This window comes from Carcharodon carcharias, chromosome 3, assembly GCF_017639515.1.
Source record: "Carcharodon carcharias isolate sCarCar2 chromosome 3, sCarCar2.pri, whole genome shotgun sequence".
In the NCBI taxonomy this organism is placed as follows: domain Eukaryota; kingdom Metazoa; phylum Chordata; class Chondrichthyes; order Lamniformes; family Lamnidae; genus Carcharodon; species Carcharodon carcharias.
Window position 1 is genome coordinate 202,845,407 of NC_054469.1, and position 22,566 is coordinate 202,867,972.

Sequence of the window (22,566 nt, forward strand, 5' to 3'; positions counted from 1 at the left end):
CCTCCTGTACGTGACCTCTCTGCCTGGTTATGGCTTTTCATCTCGTGAAAGGACGGGGCAGCATTGATTAGTCCACTCTCTACCTGCAGCGCCATTGCAGCCTGGCCAACCTCAGCTGAGGAACACCTTGCAGGGCACACACCTCGAACCACAAGGCACTCAGTCCAAGCAGCCAGGGCTCACCCCCTTGGCCAACTCCGGCGGCATTAACAGTTGGCACTCAGGCTCTGGCACGCCTGAGGTCCACGGGGCGGGGGTGGGCATGGGGGGTCGGGGGGGTTGGGGGGGAGTGGGCGACAGCCAGACCTTAACACTTCTGCACACTGACCTATGGCAACATGGTACTCACCCTTCCTGAGCACAGCAGGTCATTGAAGCACTTCTGGCACTGCATCCATGTATGCTGCACCTCATCACGGCTGCTCACCTGGGCTGCCACCTCCTCCTATGCCCTCTTGCTGAGGTGCAGTGGCCTCCTCCTCCCATTTCTGGGGACAAGGGTGTCCCTCCTGGCAGCCACCTCCTCCAGCAGGATGTCAAGATACTCATCAGAAAAACGGGGGCCCAATGCCCACCTGACCTGCCCTTCTGCCTGGCGTTTGCTGCTGCACTCGAGTGCATCATCTGAACGGCAGCCAGACGTCACTCCCTGGCAGCCTTTCTGGGCCTACCTGGGTCTTCTTTATAGTGACCGCCGGGTCACCATTGGATCTGGCGGCTAACAGGCCCCCGCCCACACTTGACCCTTCCTGGCCAGAGACAAGCCATGTTTCATGCTGGGCAGGTTGGGGCCCCATCACGGGTGGCGGTCAGTTTCCTAGCTGCTCCCGTCAGCCCATCAGATGTATCCATGCATATGTCCTTATGATGACCTATGCTATGCCTATTGTTTGCACAACAGTTTCTGGAATGAACTGAATGTTGCCAACCATTCAACACCTGAAAATAGCTGACGCCAATTCCTAGGTTAGTTATTTTAATAAAGGGGCATTGATGCACAGAAAAGGTTCCAAAATGACAAATGATTCCACAATTTATGACTCTTCAAAAAAAGAGGATGTGATCTGAGTCCTTCAAAATATAGAGAAGTTATAGAGGATGCATTATATGGATAGAAAGTAGACTATTTAACTTGAGTTGCAAGTGTATAACTAGGAGACAGGTTTTAAATGAACAAGCCTGAAGGGAGACTCTAAATTGAAAAACCTTTTCCTTCCCCACAGAATGGATGAAAAGGTACATGAGTTGGATGCCTATCTAGCTGAGAAAGGGATGGGAGATTGAAGTACAGATTGAGGTGATTGAGTATTTGAAGAATGTATGAATTGTAAAGTGTTGGGGGAGGGACTGGAATGGCTGAATGTTGTCTCTGGAGGGTAGTAAACCAGGATTGGTTTGTGGATATTAAACTTGAATACTTTAGTTATAACCTTTGAGCTCGTGATCATTGATTTCAGTAGTGTGGATTCTTGGTCTGATAAATGAGTGGGTTTTAAGGATGAGTAACCCTTTTCATGTCAAACCTTCCCGCGTTTCTTATGTTTCAGTTTCCTGTTTAGTTAGGTTCCTCCATTCAAATATCATGCTGGAAGGTCAATTGCATCCATGGAAGGGGGTTTTAACCCACATTGTCTTATTTTAATGGAGCATTTGAGAAGTAAAAACCATTTGCAACTGCTGCTTCCTGAGACCATATGGTAAAAGGGAGCACATGGGCATGGGGCGTAAGTGGTAGAGGTCAAAATTCTAGAGCTGGAAGAAGCAGCAACATTGGGCTCCTCCCCATCCAAGTTTGGCCTCACACACATTGCAGGTTTTGGTCTCTGCTTTCTTCACCTTCGAAGATCTTCTGTCCTATTATGGTCTCTCATCACCTCTTCTAATGTTGTAACAGCTGATCCTCACTTCTGTCTTCAGATCTTGCACATGAAATTCCACTGACAAGCCATCCTCTGTGCCAATTATCTCCTGTCCAGGGAATGGGAGTCATGTAATAGAGTAGTGGGTGGAAGTCTTGCTGCATCAATATTACAATCCAAAGAGGAGAATCCTACTCATTGATCTGGAAATTAAAATTAACAACTTGCATCAATGAGGGGATGGAATTTTAGAAGGGAAACCTGGAAGTGCAGATTTCCCTGCATGTTTCAGAGTTTTAACTCCATAGCATGTGTCTTTATGCTTTGGAATTCTCTACCTACCAGTGAGCCTAATTTACAGGCTTGGCTTCCAGTTGCACAGGGAGGATTCATGAGCAGCCCATGGTAGCAGATAGGCCCAATGTCAAACCCTTGTGTAGGGGACGGTGTGATCCTACTGGGGAGAGATTAATCCCTAATGCCAAGATTGAGTGGGGGAGTGCTACTCCCTGAATGCAGGGGTCTTTGGATGGGAAGGTGAGGGCGGGTTACTTGGGACTGCTGATTGAGGGTCATGGGAGCAGTGAACAATCCTGCTCCTTCTGGCCCACAGCAATGCTATAAAAGCACTTGTCTTCTCCTCCAAGTTGTCCTTGCATCACTTCAGCTGCTAAATTGCATGTTAAACAAACTATAAGTGTATTAAATCAGAGGCTGAAAGCCTCATTATAATATTTAAATTGCAAAATCACCCCCAGGTGTCTTTTGGCTGCCTGCCTTTTGTCCTGTCTCTGTTAAACCCTGAAGTGAGTGAGCATCAGGTTTGAGATTTTAAAAATTTCAATATCTGACCGGACCTGAACCCACATAATGTTGCTGTTTAAATTCACCCACAGTGGCCACTCCAGGTTTTGTGCAAATTCTGAAATGTCACAATTACTACAATTATTTTATAGAATAGAGTCAGTAACATTCAGCAGATTACTAGTGGGAGTAAAATAACAAAAAAAAACTGTAACAGGTTTTAAAACAGCTGCAAGAATACCTGTTGGGAAAGGAAACACAGGCTAAGTTTCAGAGTCACTAAAAGGAAATTGATGGGAAGTTTTGGACGGCTGGGATAGTGTAGGTAAAGTACTCTGTAAATTGCCAATAAGGTGCTTTAAGGATTCGTAGGAGAACTTCTGTAAACTGCCTGAAATATGCTCAAAATAGAGTATGAGTATGGAATATAAATGCCAGGAATGATGAAAGCAGGCCACTTAAACACAGGCTTTCAAGCTAATTAGGCAATACAGCCTCCAGGTTAATTACACTATGAAAGCTTGGGTATAAAAACAAGACCCTTCTTACTCACATTAGGAAGTCATTTAGAAAAATTTGATCCAGAGAGAATGGCTGTTAGTGAGTCATTAAGTTATTGCACCCCTTCATGTTTGTATGAAGCACCTTGATTAATAGATAAAGTGGGTTATAGCACAGAAACACTCACTTCAAGTTGTTCAAACTTCACTTTTGAGTTTCCTCAGAAAATCTACTGATTGTTAAAAATTATTGTTTGCAAATTGGGCAAAACCTTTACGTATCTGTATCACTTGTATTAAACATTTCAATCAAAGGGGATTCTCTTTGTAATCAAGATATAAAAAGCAGTCTCTCTGTCTCTTATTGAAGAGCTAAATGGTTCTTCCATGAAGTGTTAAGCAAGGAGATTACTGATTAAAACAAGATTACTGAGTTGTCTGGTTCCTGTGTTTACACTGTGCCACAGATCTTGAAGCTTGCAGATTGTCCCTGACCATATCCCTGAACCATATCTCATACAAAGATCAGCACCAAGTGTAATATGAGCATATTAATCTTGCTGCATTGCAAAATTTTCCATTCCCATTATTAAATCATTTCCATTTTCTCTGCTCCAAGGCCACCACACAAGGGACTGTAGCTTGTGGCCCTTTAGAGTAATGCTTACTCAAAGAAGTTGGTTCCTTGTGAGGGTGCACACTCACAGGCCACATGTAAACCAGGCACAGTTCAGTCATGAACACTTGCTATGCTTTGTTAAGACAGTTATGTGGGATCTCACCTGGCAAATAACATTCCAGAGAGTGGCTCTAGGGACAGCTGTAGAGAGACCACAATGGAGGGTTGGCAAACAAGCGGTGAAACAAGTGAAACACGGGAATATTTTGAGTGAAGTTCCCACTTCCATTTCCCCTTCGGCCGCCATCCCTCTCCTGGGGCAGTGGAACCTTGCTCCTACCTCTCTGCAGGAGAAGAGCTGTGAGCAGATCAGTGATGCCTTCCAAAGCCATGGCTAATGTATCTATCATCCTTTTTAATGCAGTAGAAATGTTGGCACCCATAGCTTGCAGGCCCCTGATTACTGCTGTTGCAATCTATCTCTACTTTAATGCTAAGTTTTCTGAAGCTTGGGAAACCCATGCTTGAAGAATTAATTTCGAATCGCTGCAAACATTTCTGGAAAGAACTCTCATTTAAATGTTATAATTACCTAATTGCATCTCTAGATCCTTCCTCTAGTGCAGTGATTAGAACTGTGCATAGTACTCTAGTTACAGACTCAGGTGTTTTATACAGTTCTAGCATAACCTCCCTGCTCTTATATTCTAGGCCTCAGACAATAAGGGAAAGTATCCCGTATACTTTCCTGACCACTCTAACTATCTGTCCTTCTACCTGTGTCCTGTAGACATGCAATCCGAGGTCCCTTTAATCCTTGACAATATGGCCTGAATTTTCAAGCTTGAGGCGGGTAGTGGGAGTCTGGAAAATTTCCGGCTTAGTCTGTCTGCCTGGGGAGAAAGTGCCTGCAAAGGAGGGATCTTTATTATCAGGGGTGCAGGCTGGAGTTGGACCAGCCGGCCTGGGAAAGAGGTTGGAGGCAACCAAAGGGCTACTAGGTACTGGTGGGCTGTTTAAAAGGCCCGCTTTGGTACTGTGAACTTTGTCCAGTTCAAATAAAAACACAAAGGCCCTCCAGCACTCATCCCTCACACCCCCTCACCCCTGTCATCCCCCACCCAACCCCCACAACTCCCCATAACCCCAATGCCAGGCTATGCCCCACCACCTACTCCCCATGGCCACTCATACCCCCAATGCCATGCTATGCCCCACCACCCCTCCCCTCATAACCTCTTAAACTTACCTTTTCTCATGCAGACTAGTGGTCACAATTCTCCTTGGGGCCATGAACCATAACTTTAAAAACACAGCCCAATTCCATGAAAATTGCAGAGGAGTAGGGCTCACCTATCTCTGCAATGGAGCCAGCCAGGTCAGGAGCGCTGAATGTGGGCTTTTGACAGCAAACCCATACCCTATAAAGGCACTCCCAACAATCAGACAGCCCGGGAATGGGGTCAGGAATCCTGGAATCGGGATCTGCCTAGCAATTTTTAAAAGGCTCCTGAGTCATTCTGACTCAGTGAAAATTCAGCCCTATATCACAAATACTTTGACAGACATATCGCTGACGGATCCATTGACACATACTGTGCATCCCTTGCCATACCACTGACCTTTTAAAACTTCGATTTGGTACTTGGTGCTTTTGTAAATGAAACTTTGGCATTTTGCTCTTCCTGGAAATCCTTATGCTCTTTTAATAAGCCCAGAGTGAATGATTGCAGGTTATGTAGTTAAAAGGAAAGATATGGATCCATCTCATCAAAACGCATTGGATGGGATTTTCCATGAAGTCAACAAAGTCCGAAAGCGGGCGGGGAAATTGGCGTTTGAGCTGCCGACGGCAATGGCGTTTTTTCCATCATTTCATGTGCTACTTTGTTGAATAAAATTGAGATGCTTGGGTTTCACGTCGGATTGCTGGCAGGGCGGCCTCTGATTCGCCCGCCCCACCATCACCTCAGGCTGGTCACCATATTTAAAAGTCACCTCTGCACAGAGTTAGAACTCTCTAAGGGATCAAAAGCTGATGGAAAGTCATGGCTGCCCAAGCGACGCCTCTCTTGAGTGCCTACTGGACGCAGTGGTACCCACCGTGAAGTCCTCTACCCCTGCTCTGGGTGAAGAACCTCATCCAAGGTGACAAATCCGGCATGGGAGGTGGTGGCAGCAGTCCTGAGTGCCAATTCCCTACAAAAGACAACAGCCACCTAGTGCAAGAAGAGAATTAATGATCTCCTCTGTTCTGCCAAGTCACTCTTCTCATCACCCTCAACTCACACTCTCAGAAACCCATCACACATCCACAGGGATCTCACTCACTGCCAGCTCAAGGGAACTCGCCATTTACTTTCTCACAAACACCATCATCTTCTTTGTGGATCATGTCCTCATCCCATCAATGGCACCACTCACCACCCACACATGCCAGGAATCCTTCTCATCTGGCCTGGCAGGTGTCCTGCTTACACTTGCTCCATCTGTTTTCATGCAGGACCAGCTGGCTCATAACAAAAGGAAGAGGTCCCAGAACAGGGGTGGAATACCTCAGTTGAAGGTACTGAGACTTTGAGAATAGAGCTATCTGCCTGGCCAGTGAGGATGTGGTCTGCTCCTGTGCTGACAGTGAGGTCAGTGGCTCTCAACCAAGTGAGAATCCAGGAGGGCAATATCCATCAGACAACCATACCATGGGTTTTGTCTCCTGTTCCTCAGTTTTCTTTCACAGGCACATCTGGGAAGATTCTGAGGCCGTCCATGAGCCAGGCCCTCGACTGAAGCCCCAAAGACACCTTGGAAGAGGAATCTGATGACATTCTAATTGAAGACCCGTCACAATGCTCATCCACACCCTCCACCAGCGCAGAGGCACACCTTGGTGGGACCTAGTTATAGAGAAGCCTCGGAGTCACAATCTGGTGAGCACAATGCACTGTCTGATCCACAGCTGGCGGAGGCAGGGATATTCCAGTGAGGACAGCTGAAGTTCAGGAAACTGCTGAGTCTGAGTCAGATGATGCGCCCCTGGACTCTGTTCTATCTCAGTTGCTGGAGCTGCAAAAACAGACTTGGGAAAATCGGGAAGGGATATCTGCTGCAGTCCTCAGATTGCAAGGCACAATGGAGGAATCCATCTACCTTGAGACCGAGGTGATAGTGCCAGCATGCCAAAGCATCGAGGTCAACACCAGTAGGGTGGCAGCTGCCATGGAAACCTTGGTCCAAGTCATCTGCCCAGGGCTATTGCAGGAGCTGCACTCTATCACTGGGGCACTTGCTGGCATCCATCAGTGTCTACGTGAGAGGGGAGGCGGAGCATCTTGAACTCATTCCAGCTGCTGCTTCCTCTCAAGGAGTCAGCCAGGGACCGTCGGACACCCATAGGGAGGTGGATTAACAGGTTCACGCCCTGGGGCCATCCAGGATGACTCCGGGAGTGACCGGCCCATCCGAATCCATTCTTCCTGTGATCCCAGCAGCTCCAGTTATGCAGGCTGAGGAGGGTACCACTGCCACACAGCAGGACACCGAAATCAGGCCAGGGCCTTTCAGATTTTAGCAGAGGATGCCTGCCAAGGTCATCATAGATAAGGGCTAACAGTCAGCAGGCACCCTCCTCCTCCACTGTGGATGTTGGGGATGCACCAAGGCATAGCGACAGAGTTAGGGCGGTCAAGAAGATGTACTTGCACAATGTGGGAATGTGTATTAATCACTTCTATATAATGCTCACCAATGTGAATACACTGAAAATCATGTCTCCTTGTCTATGGCTCCTTGTTATGATGAGGTATGTTTGTGCCATTTGGAAGTGAAACCTTGGTCCCTGCAGAAAATGAAGTCATGAGTTGCAGTCCAGGGCCTCTCCTCTGTGCAGTGCATAACACTCAGACCACAGTGACTGTCCCACCCCAAAGTCACAGCCCACCTCAGTGATGCCTGCACCTTGATGTTGATTGTGTTTACTGCAAGAATATTGTACCCTAGCGTTGTTGGGTCATGTGATGCTATGTGTGCTCTGAGCACCTTTGAGGTGGGGCTGCACCCTCCCCCCCCCACTTCTCATCTACATTCTGGACAGAGGAAGGTGTAATGCCGAAGGGGACAGGTGATTATGTGTGCAAAAGGATCACTTTTGAAGTCCATGTTCCTGATGTGACCCAGCAAGGTCTGCATGAGATGAGACTCTGCACAGAGGATGATGACTGGTGCCAGACACTCCCATTGCTATCTTGAGCTCTCAGGAGAATCCTCACTGCATCTCATCCTTCTCGTGAAATCTTGCACTAATTAGGGCCTCACAAGCATGTTATGGCCATGGACCAACTGGATATTGAGCAAGTGGAAGCCTTTGCGGTTCACATGCTGGACTGCTTGTTGCCATGCAGATCTTAGAGCCATGTGAGTGCAGTCGATGACACCCTGCACCTGTGGGAAACCACAAATCTGAGCAAATCCCAGTGCTCTCGCTTCTTAGCTCGTCTGATCTTGGTTGTAATTGACAAAATTCTGTGCCCTGGCGAAAATGCATAGGATAATACTTGTGCATGAGCTGAAAGCACAGGGTGCAGTCGAGTGGCCAAAGCTGTTGCCACTTGGTCATGTGGTGTGGGATGGAGGTGGGTGGTGTTTTGGTCAGGCATCAAGTGAACTAAGCACTGGCCATCCAAGTGGTGGCCAGCACTCTCCGGCATGCATGAAGGGGCCTTGAGATGCAGCCGGAGCCAGTGACTTAACAAAGAGAGGTACTTGGGGGACATTGCTAATCCATGCGGCTCTCTCTTTGATACTGCACTGAGGAGATTATCAGGTCTCAGATTTTTGCACTCTATGCCCAAGGGGTTAAAAGTTCAGGAGCAGTCAGTGACACTATTAGGAATTTGTGTTGCTTGAGTGGGCATAATTGTTTCAAAAGCCAGACTCCAAGCATGTCGATGGAGCTGATGCTGAACAGTCTCAGCTGTGGAAGAATGCTCAATCTTGAAATGCTTTTCCAAATGCACAGCTGATTCCTTGCCCCCACCATATCATCCCTAAACTCCAGCATGTGCTCGTGTACTTCTTTCAGTTTGTAATGCCTTGCCTCCACTCCCACTGGCCACCATCCCCCAGACTGGACCCCTTGCCTTGAGGCTCCCTTGGTGCTGCCTTGGTCCCCCATTGGCCCCCACTGCACTGGAGCCCTTGTATCAGCACTGCACTGAAAGCCAGCCGGGAAGAAGCCACTTTGAAGATTTGTCTGTGAACCCCCACCGAATCCACGGCGCCATTTCCTTGAATTCCTATAGGGATCCTTACCAGTGTTGCGCGTAATTTGTGTGCACTTACCTCTGAGTTCCCCTCAAAGTTGAGGTCACTGGGTGCACGCTTTTTAAAGGCAGTTGTAAATCACGCTGTTCTGAAGTCACACCAACAGGGGATTTAAATTTGACATGGAGCATTCTGGCGTGTGGCCACAATAATGAGATGCAAATTTATGAAAATTAAGTTCATGACGTTCGATGGCTGAAAAAGTGGCCTGCCTTTAAGGGGGGGTGGTGGGGGGGGGGGGGGGGGGGGGGGGAACAATAGTGCCCTGGATTTATGATGCCAGGAAACACAACCAAGGCCTCCTAGTGAGATCTTACGATCAAGTCGCCGCACGTGCCCCCCCAGTCAGGCACAAAAAACCCCGGACACTGTCTCATTAAAAACAAAATCCCCCAATTTACAGTTTATCTGACAATTTTCTTTTAACGCCATAGCAACCCTTAGTTATTTACATTGCCAGATTATGGCTGATAAACCAACCAGCCGATTTTTACTTGCACATCTGTAAGTATTCTTTCTGCTGACAACAAAATTTCGAATCAGTTATTACTTTACAGTACAACCAGATCCTGGTAAGCATATTAATTTTTGTTCAGCATGATCAATGCCTGCTGATCAAGCATTATGTTTGTATCTTTTGTTAGATCGATTATGTTTGGTCTCTATGCATTTTCTCAAAACTCTGGATTGTTCTCCAACAAAATAAAGCCAGTGGCTCTATAAAGTCATCTGGCCAATAAAATATCTTGTTAATATTAATGCATAAAACATAATAATAATTGAACCTAACCATAAGGTGTACAAAACACTGGGTGGAACCATCCCAGATTTGCACAAAGTGCAGGAGTGGGTGGGATAAAAATAATTTTGCCCGTCAGCCACAATGGCGGGTTTTTGCACCGTATTGTCCCTTTCTCGCCTCTTTAATTATATAGCCGCAGGAAACACACTGTCTTGTTGACAGGCAGCCTCTGATTTGCCCGCCATCCCATTACCTCGCTGCTTCCTCAGGCAGGACACCATATTTAAACTGCAGCTGTGTGGACACTTCTCAATGATTGCCGCCCAGGACTGCTCTGGTGAGGAAGACATGGCCCCAAAAGCCAAGAAGAGTGCAGCCCTCCCCCACCCCTGATTCAGTGGTGCATTCCTGGGACACCTTCTGGATGTTGTGGCTGTTATGAAAGTATAATAATTTTCATAGAATTTTCCTGGTTTGTTGTAAAGTAGATTTGTGGGTGTGAGTGTAGATGATTCTGTCTGTGTGATTTAATTTTTTTGGAGTCAGGCCGAATGCAAGCTTGACATTATCAAAAGAAGCTAGGTGTAGAAATGTATCTGAAATGTTAATGAGTAAACATAGATGCTCTCTTAGCACGTAAGGTGCGAAGGGAATTTTCATTTTTTGATGAGCAAAGGGATTGTTTGGATTTCAAAGGAATCTTAGCCTATTTACAACTAGCCAGATAGTACAAACTGCAAAATCATCGTGATAGCATGGCCGAGTTTCCCTTGTGGATTTGGTCTGCCTGGCACACATCATCTGCCACATCATAACAAAGTTAGGGGTGCTTTGCAGAATATTTGAAATCTCTTGATTGGTTTGGAGTTGGTGAATCTTAAGGCTACGAGTATGAAAAGCACATTGAACTCAGGGGCAGGATTTTGCCCCCGCCGGGGGTGAAGTTGAAAAGCGGGTGTGCACAGACGCGCTTCCAATTGGCGCCCCCAATTGGGGGCATGGTGCCATTTTACATGGGCGGGCCAATTAAAGTCTGCCCAGCGTGACATCCGCACAGAAGTGCTATGCACTCCCTGTGCGGGCGGGAGGGGGGGTGGGGGGGGACCCCAAAATCGAGAGTGCACTCTTTTGTACATGCGCATGAAAGAGTGCACTGATCTCCCTGAGGCAGCACTTAGCCTCAGGGAGATGAACTGTTCTGTGACAAATATTAAAAATTAAAAATTTCTGATGTGTCCCATCATGTAACACTGTCACCTGAGTTGGAACATGTCCATAATTTTTACAAAAACTTTATTAAAATTTTTTAGAACCTACACGAAACCTCATCCCGCCTGGGGATGAGCTTTCAAGCTTTTTCTAATTCCCTCCGGGGCTTCTGGCCTGCCCGCCAACCTTAAGGTCCATTAATTAGTTTAATTACTCTGTCAATGGCCTCAATTGGCCATTGACAGGCCGGCAGGGGCGCAGCTGATTCTGTTGGGCCCCTGCCTATCTGAAAATTTAAATGGGGCGCAGTGACATCGGGAGTTCCCCCTGACATCACTGCGTGTCATTTTACGCATCAGTGAGCAGGCTCCACACCCCGATCGCTGATGGGAAAATCCTGCCCCAGGAGTTGATTTGAGGGATTTTAAAGTGTCAAGACTGCAAAAATGGCTTTATCTGTGACTAAAACCTTTCTGGGAGTGGAAGGTATAGCTCTGTTTGGGTTACAAAAAGTATCCAAGGGTAAGTTAACAGAATTGGTGGGTAAGTTGCAGTTGAGGTTACCTGTAGCAGCAAAGAAAGCAGACATAGTTGACATGATAGCACAGCATTTGAAGCTGGAAGGGTTATCTGACAATAGTGAGTCACAGCTGGAGTTACTGAGGCTTCAGATATGAAGGGTGAAGCTTGAACTTGGACAAGCAATGGAAATAAAAAAACTGGAATTGGAGGCAGAGGAAAAGGAGAGAGAAAGGGCATTTCAAAGGGAGCAAGCAGAAAGGAAGGAGAGAGAAAGAAAACAGGAAAGGGAATTTGAAGTGGAGAAATATGCAAGGGAGGAAAGAGAGAAGGAGAGAGAGTATCATTTAAAAAGTTGGAAGTTAAAAAAGAGATCTCAGAAGCTGAGGAAGGTACTGAAGTGGAAATAACCACTTCCAGTCTAAAGCCCAGTGGGGAAATGTTTAAATTTCACATTCTTCCAAAGTTTGAAGAATGGATGTAGAGGCATTCTTTACTTCATTTGAGAAGATAGCTAAGCAGATGAAATGGCCACAAGAAATCTGGACATTGCTTTTACAGTCTAGGTTAGTGGGTAGAGCTCATGACGTGTATGCTTCACTGTTAGAAGAAGCATTGTTGGATTATGATGCAGTAAAAAAGGCTATTTTGAGTGCATATGATTTGGTTCCTGGGGCATATAGGCAGAAACTTAGGAATATAAGGAAGCAGCCTGGTCAAACTAATATTAAGTTTGAGAGGGTAAAACAAAGTAATTTTGACCAGTGGATAAGAGCATTAAAGGTAGCGACAACATATGCAGTTCTTAGAGAAGTGATTCCTTTGGAAGAATTTAAAGATTCAATCCCTTTGGGAATGAGAATTCATGTGGAGGAACAGAGGGTTAAAATGGCAAGACAAGCAGCAGAGATAGCTGATGTTTATGAGTTAGTTCATAAATTTAAACCTTCTTTCCCTCACCCTTTTAAATCATAGAAGGATAGAAAGTGGGAAGGCAAAAGGAAGTCAGGGAAGAGAAGGAGTAGTTGGAAATTCTCAAGAAGTTTTTTCTCAGACTAAAAATGAAGGTGCTGAGGGTAGAAGTGACACTCAAAAATTGAGGTGTTTTCATTGTAATAAGGTTGGGCACACAATGTCAATGTGTTGGAGGTTACAGGGAAAACCTGGTGCAGTAATTGGAATGCAGAAAAGTTCTAGAAATAAGGGTACTGTGGGTTCTGAAATCCAGGCACAGGAAAAACCAATGGTTTGTGTACAGGTAAAACAGAAAGAATAAGTGATAGGTAAAGAAGTGGGAATGTGTTCACAATTTACCCAAGGGAGTTCTGAAGAGCAGGTTTCAGAAGTAGTTTCAAGGTTTTATATGTGAAGGGGATGCCTTTCCATGTGTACGGGGTAGAGCAGATAAATGTATTATAATTTTAAGAGGCACAGAGGCTAGTCAATCCTTAATGTTATGGAACAGTGATATTTGTTGTTCAGAGGGAGTATTTCAGGAACAAGTGATAGTTAGTGGGGTTCATGGAGATGCTAAACCTATTCCATTGTGGAAGATACATTTAAAGAGTAAGTGGAAAACTGGCAATTTAATAGTTGGAGTAGTGGAAAAATTGCCTATTACAGGGGTTCAGTTTATTTTAGGTAATGATATAGCTGGGTCATAGATGTGGATGATGCCTATGGGTAGTCAAGCAGCCTGTGGAGGTGCATTCAGTAGAGGTGTTGCAGGAAGAGCATCCTGGATTGTTTCCAGATTGCGTAGTAACAAGATCACAAACTCACAGGTTGAAACAGGAAGAGGAGGAAGTTAAAATACAGGGGAATGGTGTTGAAGTTCAATTAGTGATATGATCTTTGATAAGGTTGTTCAGGGAGAGAGAATAGTGGAGAATGAAACTGAAGTGTTTAGTTCAAGGAAGTTGGTGGAGTTACAACAAAAGGATCAATGAAGAGAGCAGTTATATCAAGCAGCTTACTCAGAAACAGAGGCAGAATGTATTGCAGAAGGTTATTGCCTTAAAGGTAATGTGTTAATGAGGAATTGGAGGCCGTGTCAGGTTTCTACAGATGAAAAATGGGTGGAAGTGCATCAGATAGTTATACCATCTGGATGCAGAAATCAGGTACAGAGAGTAGCTCATGAAATTCCAGTAGGGGGACATTTAGAAACTAGGAAGCCTCAGGCGAAAATAGAAAAACATTTCTATTGGCCTGGATTGCATAAAGATGTAGTCAAATTCTGTAGAAAATGTCACACATGTCAGACAACAGGGAAACCACAAGCAGTGATGAAACTGGCACCTTTAATTCCAATTCAAGCATTTGAGGAACCTTTTACTAGGGTCATGGTTGATTGTGTAGGACCCCTCCCTAAGATTAAAAGTGAAAATTAGTAATTGCTGAGAATAATGGATATGTCTACAAGGTTTCGGGAAGCAATACCTTTGCAAAATATTACAGCAAAGAGAATTGTGGAAGAGTTGGCTAAATGTTTTTACAAGATATCATTTGCCAAAAGAAATATAATCAGATCAGGGTTCAAATTTCATGTTACAGCTGTTTAAGGAAGTAAAGAAAAGCTTGGGGATAAAACAATTAAAGTCAACAGTTTACCATCCTGAATCACAAGGTACTTTGGAAAGATGGCATCAAATTCTAAAAACCATGATGAGGGCTTATAGTCAAGACTATCCACAGGATTATGAAAGGGGAATTCCATTCTTGTTATTTGCTATTAGGGATGCTCCTAATGCATCAACGGGATTTAGCCCTTTTGAATTAATCTATAGTCATGATGTAAGGGGACAACTGAAGTTGAGTCAGGAGAAATTGATGGGTCAAAATTCAGAAACTACTCTCCTGGATTATGTGACAAATTTCAGAGAAAGATTGAACAGAGTATGTGAGTTAGCTAAGGAGCATTTAAAAATACCACAGCAGGTGATGAAAGTGAAGGCAAATAGGAGATCCAAAGCTCATAGTTTTGTTGCTGGGGGGAAAAGTGCTAGTTTTGTTACCAGTATTGGTTGAATCATTAAAGGTAAGGTTTAGTGGGCCTTACAAGTTTGAAAAAAAACTGAGTGAAGTAAATTATTTAATTAATACTCCAGATAGAAGCAAGAAGCAGAGGGCATGTCATGTAAAGATGTCCAAAAGGAGGTATTAATGGTGATAGATAAGGAGGAAGAGGTAGAAATGGAGGATTCTGACATTGATTTTCCTCTAATAAAATTGAATAATGAGGGGGTACTTAAAATTTAAATGTAATATTGAGTTATCTTCCAGACAAATATCAAAGTGATTTGGAGTAGCTATTGCAGTCACACAAAGCTATTTTTGGGAATTAGCTGGGGAGGATAAATTTAGTTACACTTGATGTAAGTGTAGAGGATTCAGTTCCAATAAGGCAACATCCTTATAGATTAAGTCCAGCAAAATTATCACAAGTACAGAAATAAATTGAATTGGTGCATCAAAATGACATCATTGAGTCTAGTTGCAGTAATTGGAGTTCGCCCATTGTGATGGTACCAAAACTGAATGGAACACAAAGACTGTGTATGGATTGTCAGAAGGTAAATGCAGTGACAAAAGCGGATTCATATTCTATACCATAGTTAGAAGATTGCATCGCGAATATGGGACAATCAAAGTTTATCACAAAGACTGACTTCCTGAGAGGATATTGGCAAGTACCGTTATTGAAGGGAGAAAAAGAGGTATCGGCTTTTATGACACCAGATGGACTATATCAGTTTAAAGTTATGCCATTTGGTATGAAAAATGCACCAGTGCCATTTCAAAGACTGACAAACAAAGTAATTATGGGACTGAGCAATTGTGTTGTTTATATTGAAGGCTTGATAGTTTTCAGTCAAACATGGGAGGAGCATTGACAGCACCTGGAAGAACTGTCCAATCGACTGCAAGAAACTAATTTGAGTGAGTTTTCAAAAGTGCAAGTCACATATCTAAGCCATAGCATCGTACATGGTAAGGTGGCTCCGAGAGATGTGAAAGTAAAAACCAGTGTGAATTTCCCTGTGTCTACAACAAAATGAAAAGTTTCAAGATTTCTAGGCATGAGTGGGTTTTACCAAATTTTAGTGGTGTGGTTACACCATTGATTGAACTATTAAAAAAGAACAAGTAGTTTCAATGGACACTGGAGTGTCAAAAAGCATTTGATAGTTTAAAAACTGTATTGACTATGACACCAGCTTTGGCAGTACCTATATTGCCAAGCAGTTTAAGTTGGTCATTGATGCAAGAGATGTAGGCATTGCTGCTGTTCTGTTGCAGGAAGATGAAACAAGAATTGAGAAACCAATAGGGTATTTTTCAAGAAAGCTGAATGTACAAGAGAGAAAATATTCGATGATCAAAAAGGAGACTCTGTGTCTATTGTTAGCTTTGCAGCATTTTGAGGTTTACATTGCAAACAATTCATCAGCAACAATTATTTATACAGACCACAATCCTTGAAAATGTCTGGACAAATTTCAAGACTGAAGTACAAGACTGTTCAGATGGAGTTTATTACAACAACCATTTAATTTACAGATTATACATGGGGGCTAGATGAAAAAACTCCAATTGCAGATGCATTGTTGAGAGCTTAAAGCTCATAGGAAATTGGACATTTAAAACCTGGACATTGGATTGAAATGACCTCTGTTAATATCAAGGATTTGTATATATGTTATGTTAATACATGTACCTGGTAATGCAATAGATTGGATATACAGATAAATATAGTAAGTATTGTAAGATGGGTTGAGAAAATGAAGCTGTCTTTTAAAATTACAATGATTCATTTTCCCATAAGGGTAGAGGTATTATGAAAGTATATTAATTTTCCTATAATTATTCTGGTTTGTTGTAAAATGGGTTTATAGATATGAGTGTAGATGGTTCTATCTCTGTAATTTAATTACATCTAGAGTCAGGTAGAATGCAAGCTTGAAATTATCAAAAGGAGCAAGGTGTAGAAATGTACTTGAAATGCTAATAACTGAATATGGGGCTGAATTTTCCCCTGTAGGGGGGTGGGGGGGTTTGTGAGGGGGTGGGTGGGAGCGAGCGCAACCCAATCGGCGCCCCTGTAGCGACCTGATGCGCGCCGCCATTTTACGTGGGCGGGCCATTTAAGGCCCATCCAGTGTGCTGCACACCCAGAAGTGCTGTGCGGGCGGGGGATTCCCTGAGTCGGGGCCTGCACTTTTCACACATGCGCATGGAAGAGTGCAGAAATCTCCCTGGGGCACGGAGGTGCCTCAGGGAGATCAGTTTGAGTTCTGGAATAGTTAATAAAGGTGAAAAAAACTTTTAAGGACATGTCCCCTCATGTGAAACTGTCACATGAGCTGCGACATGTCCATTAATTTTTTCAAAAATTTTTATTTAAATAAATAACCCTCCATGAAACCTCATCCCACCCGTGGATAAGGTTTCATGAAAAATATGAAGGTCGCCTGGGCTCTTCGCCTGCCCACCAACCTTAAGGTTAGATGGGCAGCATTCTTAACAACCTTAATTACTTTGCTAATGGCCTTAATAGGCCTTTGATAGTTCGGCAGGCACGCAGCTGCGTTGGCTGCGGGCCTGCCGAACTGACAATCTAAATAATGCGCGGTGACATTGAGATGCCTGCCTGAGGTCACCACGCGTCAGTTTGCGCGCCGGTGACTGGGCCTCGCCCCCCCGCTTGCTGTTAGGAAAACTCTTCCCATGAATGCTGTTTTAGCATGTATAGTACAGTTTCAAACACCTATGGAACAATGGAATTTACATATTAAAGAGAAAGAAACATATATGAAGGAGAATGAAAGGCTATGTTGAAGGCCATGTAAGATCTAACAGGAGTGTGTGAAACAACCTTGAAGAAGCCTCCAGCATTTGTGCATTAATCTGTTGTGTCCAGTAACTGAAGTTGGAGAAAACCATTTGGAATTCCATTGTCAAGTGGGTACTGTGTTAGCTTGTTGTTTTTCTATTTTGGACGGTTGCCTTAAAGGGGATATGTGACAGGGAGTCATTATGAATTTTAGGATTTGTTATAGTATTAAGTAGTTGTAGTCTTATGTATGTGCTTGAAATCTTTTATTATTGTTAATAAATATTTTAATTTAAATTTTTTAAATCTCTAAAGGTCTGGGTAATTAGTTACTTCTGAATTCAGTGCACACATCTTCTCATAATAAATATAAATCACAAAACCTTTGTGGATAGTGTGGCCAAATTTCCCTTGTGGATTTCATCCGCCTGGCACACATAATCTGCCATGTCATAACAATGGAGGCCTGCTGCAATATCCTCTACCCTCAATGTGGCTGCAGGAGCCTATCAGTCCCACCACTCTGGCTTGGGAGGTGGTGGCAGAGTTTGTCATGCAAATACTGCACACACGAGATTGGCCATCCATTGCAGAAAATGGACGAATGATTTTATCTGCAAGCCAGGGTAAGGCAGCCATCTTATCATTCTAAATTCACACACCCACAAGGCCATCACACATTCACTGGCATCTCATTCATTGCCAACTCAAGGGACATCGCCACTCACTCTCTCACACATACCCTCTCAACTCCATCTGGCCTCATCTCCTTTGGACACTACCTCCGCAGCCTTGACCATCTTGAAGCCATTTGCACAGATCAACATGTGACCCACACACATCCTGGGATAGTCCCCTTCCTCAGTACAACCGCTTCCCTTGCCTGAGGTCACTTCTCCACCTTCCCCAGTCAAGCCCAGCCCTGTAGCCATTGAAAAGCCACCTCCGCCTAACAGCAGGTCTTGTAGGTAGACACTACCTGTGAGTGCCCCTAAAAGTGATGTGGTGCTGCCTGCGAAGCCTGGTGTTAATGTCCGCAAGTGCTGCCCGAAGCAAGATAGGCTAAAAATCCCAAGCAAGTGCAGCTTGCCAGGTGCATGTTGCTTATGTACATGTCGGTGTGCAATCACACCTTCGTGCCAGGATGATCCGGCGGTGGGGGGATGATTCCGGTGAGCAGGGCTTATAATGAGATGCTGAAGTATTGAAATTAGGTTCTCGATGTTTAGCAGTGGGAAACGTGGCCCACCATGGTTGAGTAGACGATCGCAAACTGCTTTCACGATGGCGTAAAACCAATATTTGGTCATCTCGCCACATTGTCCCGCCATGGCTCCCAATGCCAGCTGGGCCAGTAAATTCTGGCCACTGTGTATTGAAGCTTTTGCAGCCTGGGTAAAAATAATCCCCTAAATAAGTTTTAGTTTAACTATCACAGCCCTGTTTTTCTCCTATATCTAGACCATTAGGGAATAGCTACACTCCTGACTTTCAGCATGATCTCTAGCAGAACACTGAAGGCTGAAAAGTGCCATTTTATTGTGTAAATACCTACTATTGCCCTAGGCCGTGTAACAATCAGGCTTCAGCTTGATGGGTTATTACTTACAAACATACGAATTAGGAGCAGGAGTAGGCCACTAGGTCTCTCGAGCCGATCTGAATGTAACCTCAACCTCACTTCCCTGCCCATACCCTATAACCTTTCACCTCCTTGTTAATCAAGAATCTACCCAGCTCTGCCTTAAAATATTCAAAGACTCTGTTTCCACCACCTTTTGAGGAAGAGAGTTCCAAAGATTCACAACCCTTTGAGAGAAAAAATTTCTCCTCATCTCTGTCTTAAATGAACGACCCCTTATTTTTAAACAGTGACCACTAGTTATAGATTCTCCCACAAGAGAAAACATTCTCTCCACATCCACCCTGTACAGACCCCTCGGATCTTAAGGGTTTCAATTAAGTTGCCTTTTACTCTTCTAAATTCCAGTGGATACAAGTCTAACGTGTCCAGCCTTTCCTCTTAAGATAACCCACCCATTCCTGGTATTAGTCTAGTAAACATTCTCTGAACTGCTTCTAATGCATGTACATCTTTCTTTAAATAAGGAGACCAGTACTTCGTATGTGGTCTCACCAGTGCCCTGTACAACTGAAGCATAACTTCCCTACTTTTGTAATCAATTCCCCTTACAATAAATGATAACATCCTATTAACTTTCCTAATTATCTGCTGTACCTGCATACTAACCTTTTGTGATTCATGCACTAGGACCACCCAGAACCCTCTGAATCTCAGAGCTCTGCAATCTCTCACCATTTAGATAATAAGCTTCCATATTCTTCCGTCCAAAATGAACAATTTCACATTTGCCCACATTATACTCCATCTCCTTTATCCACAACACATGTGACTCCTTCAAAGAACTCCAATAAATTGGATAACCATGATTTCCTTTTATGAAACCACGTTGACTCTGCCTGATTGTCTTGACTTTTTCTAAGTGCCCTGCTATAATATCTTTAATAACAACTTCTAACATTTTCCCTATGACAGATGTTAGGTTAACTGGCCTGTAGTTCCCTGCTTTCTGTCTCCCTCCTTTTTTGAATAAAGGAGTTTGCTATTTGCCACTCTAATAAACCCTTCCCCGACTCTACAGAATTTTGGAAAATTAAAACCAGTGCATCAATTATCTCACTATCCACTTATTTCAAAACCTTAGTGTGAAGTCCATCTGGATCTGGGGATATGTCAGCCCGCAGCCCCAACAACTTACTTAATACCACTTCCCTGGTGATTATAATTTTCCCAAGTTCCTCCTTCCCTTCCATTTCCTGATTTACAGCTATTTCCAGGATGTTACTTGTGTTGTCTATAGTGAAGACCGAAGCAAATAACCTCCTTAATTCATTTGCCATCTCCCTACTTTCCATTATCAATTCCCCAGACACACTCTCTATAGGACCAATGCTCACCTTATTAACTCTTTTCTTATCTAAATATCTGTAGAAACTCTTACTATCCATCTTTATATTACAAGGTGGCTTTCTCTCATACTCTAATTTTTCCCTCCTTATTAATCTTTTTGTTATTCTCTGCTACTCTTTATATTCTTTTCAATCTTCTGACCTGCCAGCTGTCTTTGCATAATTATATGCTTTTTCTTTAAGTTTGGGACTGTCTTTAACTGAACGTACAGAGCTCCTGAACATCATCTGGATTCTTACCAGTACCCAAATTCTACTTTACCCACCTCAGGGCTCAAACAAAGACTAATTTGGACTCATGTCCATAAATTTACACATGGGGCATAACTTTTCATATGGCGAGTAGGCAGGGATGGGCGCAGAGCCGATTGTCACCTGTGATCGGCACCGCGCCACCATTTTACGCGGGCGGGCCAATTAAGGCCCGCCCAGTTTAAGATGTGACCGGTAGCACTCAGCGTGACCAGTAGCGCTCAGTGTGACCAGTAGCACTCAGTGCTACCTGTGCGGGTGGGAGGAGGAGGGAGTGTCAGGGCCTGCGCTCTTCTGCGCATGTGCGCGAAAGAACGCTTCAATCTGCCTCAGAGAGATTGAAGGGCTTCCGAAATTACGAAATAAAAGTTTTATAAATTTATTTAAAGATGTCCCATCCCATGTGACTGTGTCACATGAGAAGGGACATGTTTTTATTTATATGAGAAATTTTTATTTATTTAATAAAAGCTTTAGGAAACATCATCCCGCTTGTGGCTGAGGTTTCCTAAAAAAATTTTGGCCTGCCCACCAACCATAAGGTTGGATGGGCAGTGTTAACAAGTACTTCAATTAATTTCTTAATGGCCTTAATAGGCTATTTACTTATCAGCGGGAGTGCAGCTGACTTTGGCACACGCCCGCTAAATAAAATGTCGCCGGACTGCGCGATGACATCAGGATGCGTGCCCAACGTCATCACGCATCATTTTATGCATCAGCATGTCGGGCTCTCCCCCGTACACCAACGGAAAAATCCTGCCCATGGTCTTCACTAATGAGTCCTGTAAATTTAAATTACTGTCACTTCACCCTTGCATAATGGAAAGTTAAAGGAATTTCAGAAGAGCAATGGCTAAATATTATTTTTGTCCTAAAATATCTCTGTGATCTCCTCAAGCTTCATTAGCTTTTCTGAGCTCTACTTCTGCCTGCTCTGGCTTCTTTTACACTGCAACTTTTCGTCCCACATGGCTCAATTTCTTCAATCACCTATGTCCTAATCCCTGGAATGCCCTCAGCTTTCTCACCTCCTCCCCTAAATGTCCCCTTAAAACTCACCTCATTGCCGACTGGTTGATCAGCCCTCATAATCCCTCCCTCTCTGACTCGTTATTTGTTTCTCAAATGACTTTGTCGTACTTTTCATATGTTAATCAATATAAATCCAAATTGTTTTTGCATATGTTGTATGTGAGAGTTCAGTAGAATGGCCCCAAAATGGGGGTGTGCAATAAATGCTGGCCTAGCCAGTGACACCCACATACCACGAACGAACGAAAACAAAATTCAATTAAATCAGGGAAGCAGTCCGGACTCCTGAAGGTGAATGAAGGGATGAATTGTATTTTTGGAAAGAGAGGTGAAATCAGGGAAGTAAAAGAGGTAGAGAAGATGGGAAGCTTTCACAATATAAGCCACCAAAAATGTTAGGTAGGGAATATGGATGATCATAAATTTTGTGAGACTGGGGTTGAGGGAGCAGGAAGTATAAAATGAGCTTGGAAAATACCAGGGAATGTGACATGGTGGAAGAGAAATGAGGAATAGAGAAATTAATTCATAACTTGAGTGTGAGGAGAACTAATGGAGGTAAGTTAGCATAATTGAACAAGTTGACTGGGGGTTCCATTGGGGGCACCTGAATAAATTGTGGGTCTAAAATTCCTCAGCAAACCTTTCGGGGACCTAGAAATATCAGCTAGGCCACAGGGCAATGTTTCCAGAAAGGAATGGAAGGTGCAGAACTTTCATCTGTCTTCATCTAAAACACAATCAATGCAAAGTAGTGGGACTGGGCAGGCATGGACAACCTAAGCTGGGAGTTCCTCTGTGCCAAGGTCACTGGGACGCAGCCTAAGATTGAATGCCAGTTTGTTGGTGGTTTGGTTTCTGACAATGCATACTGTGATCAC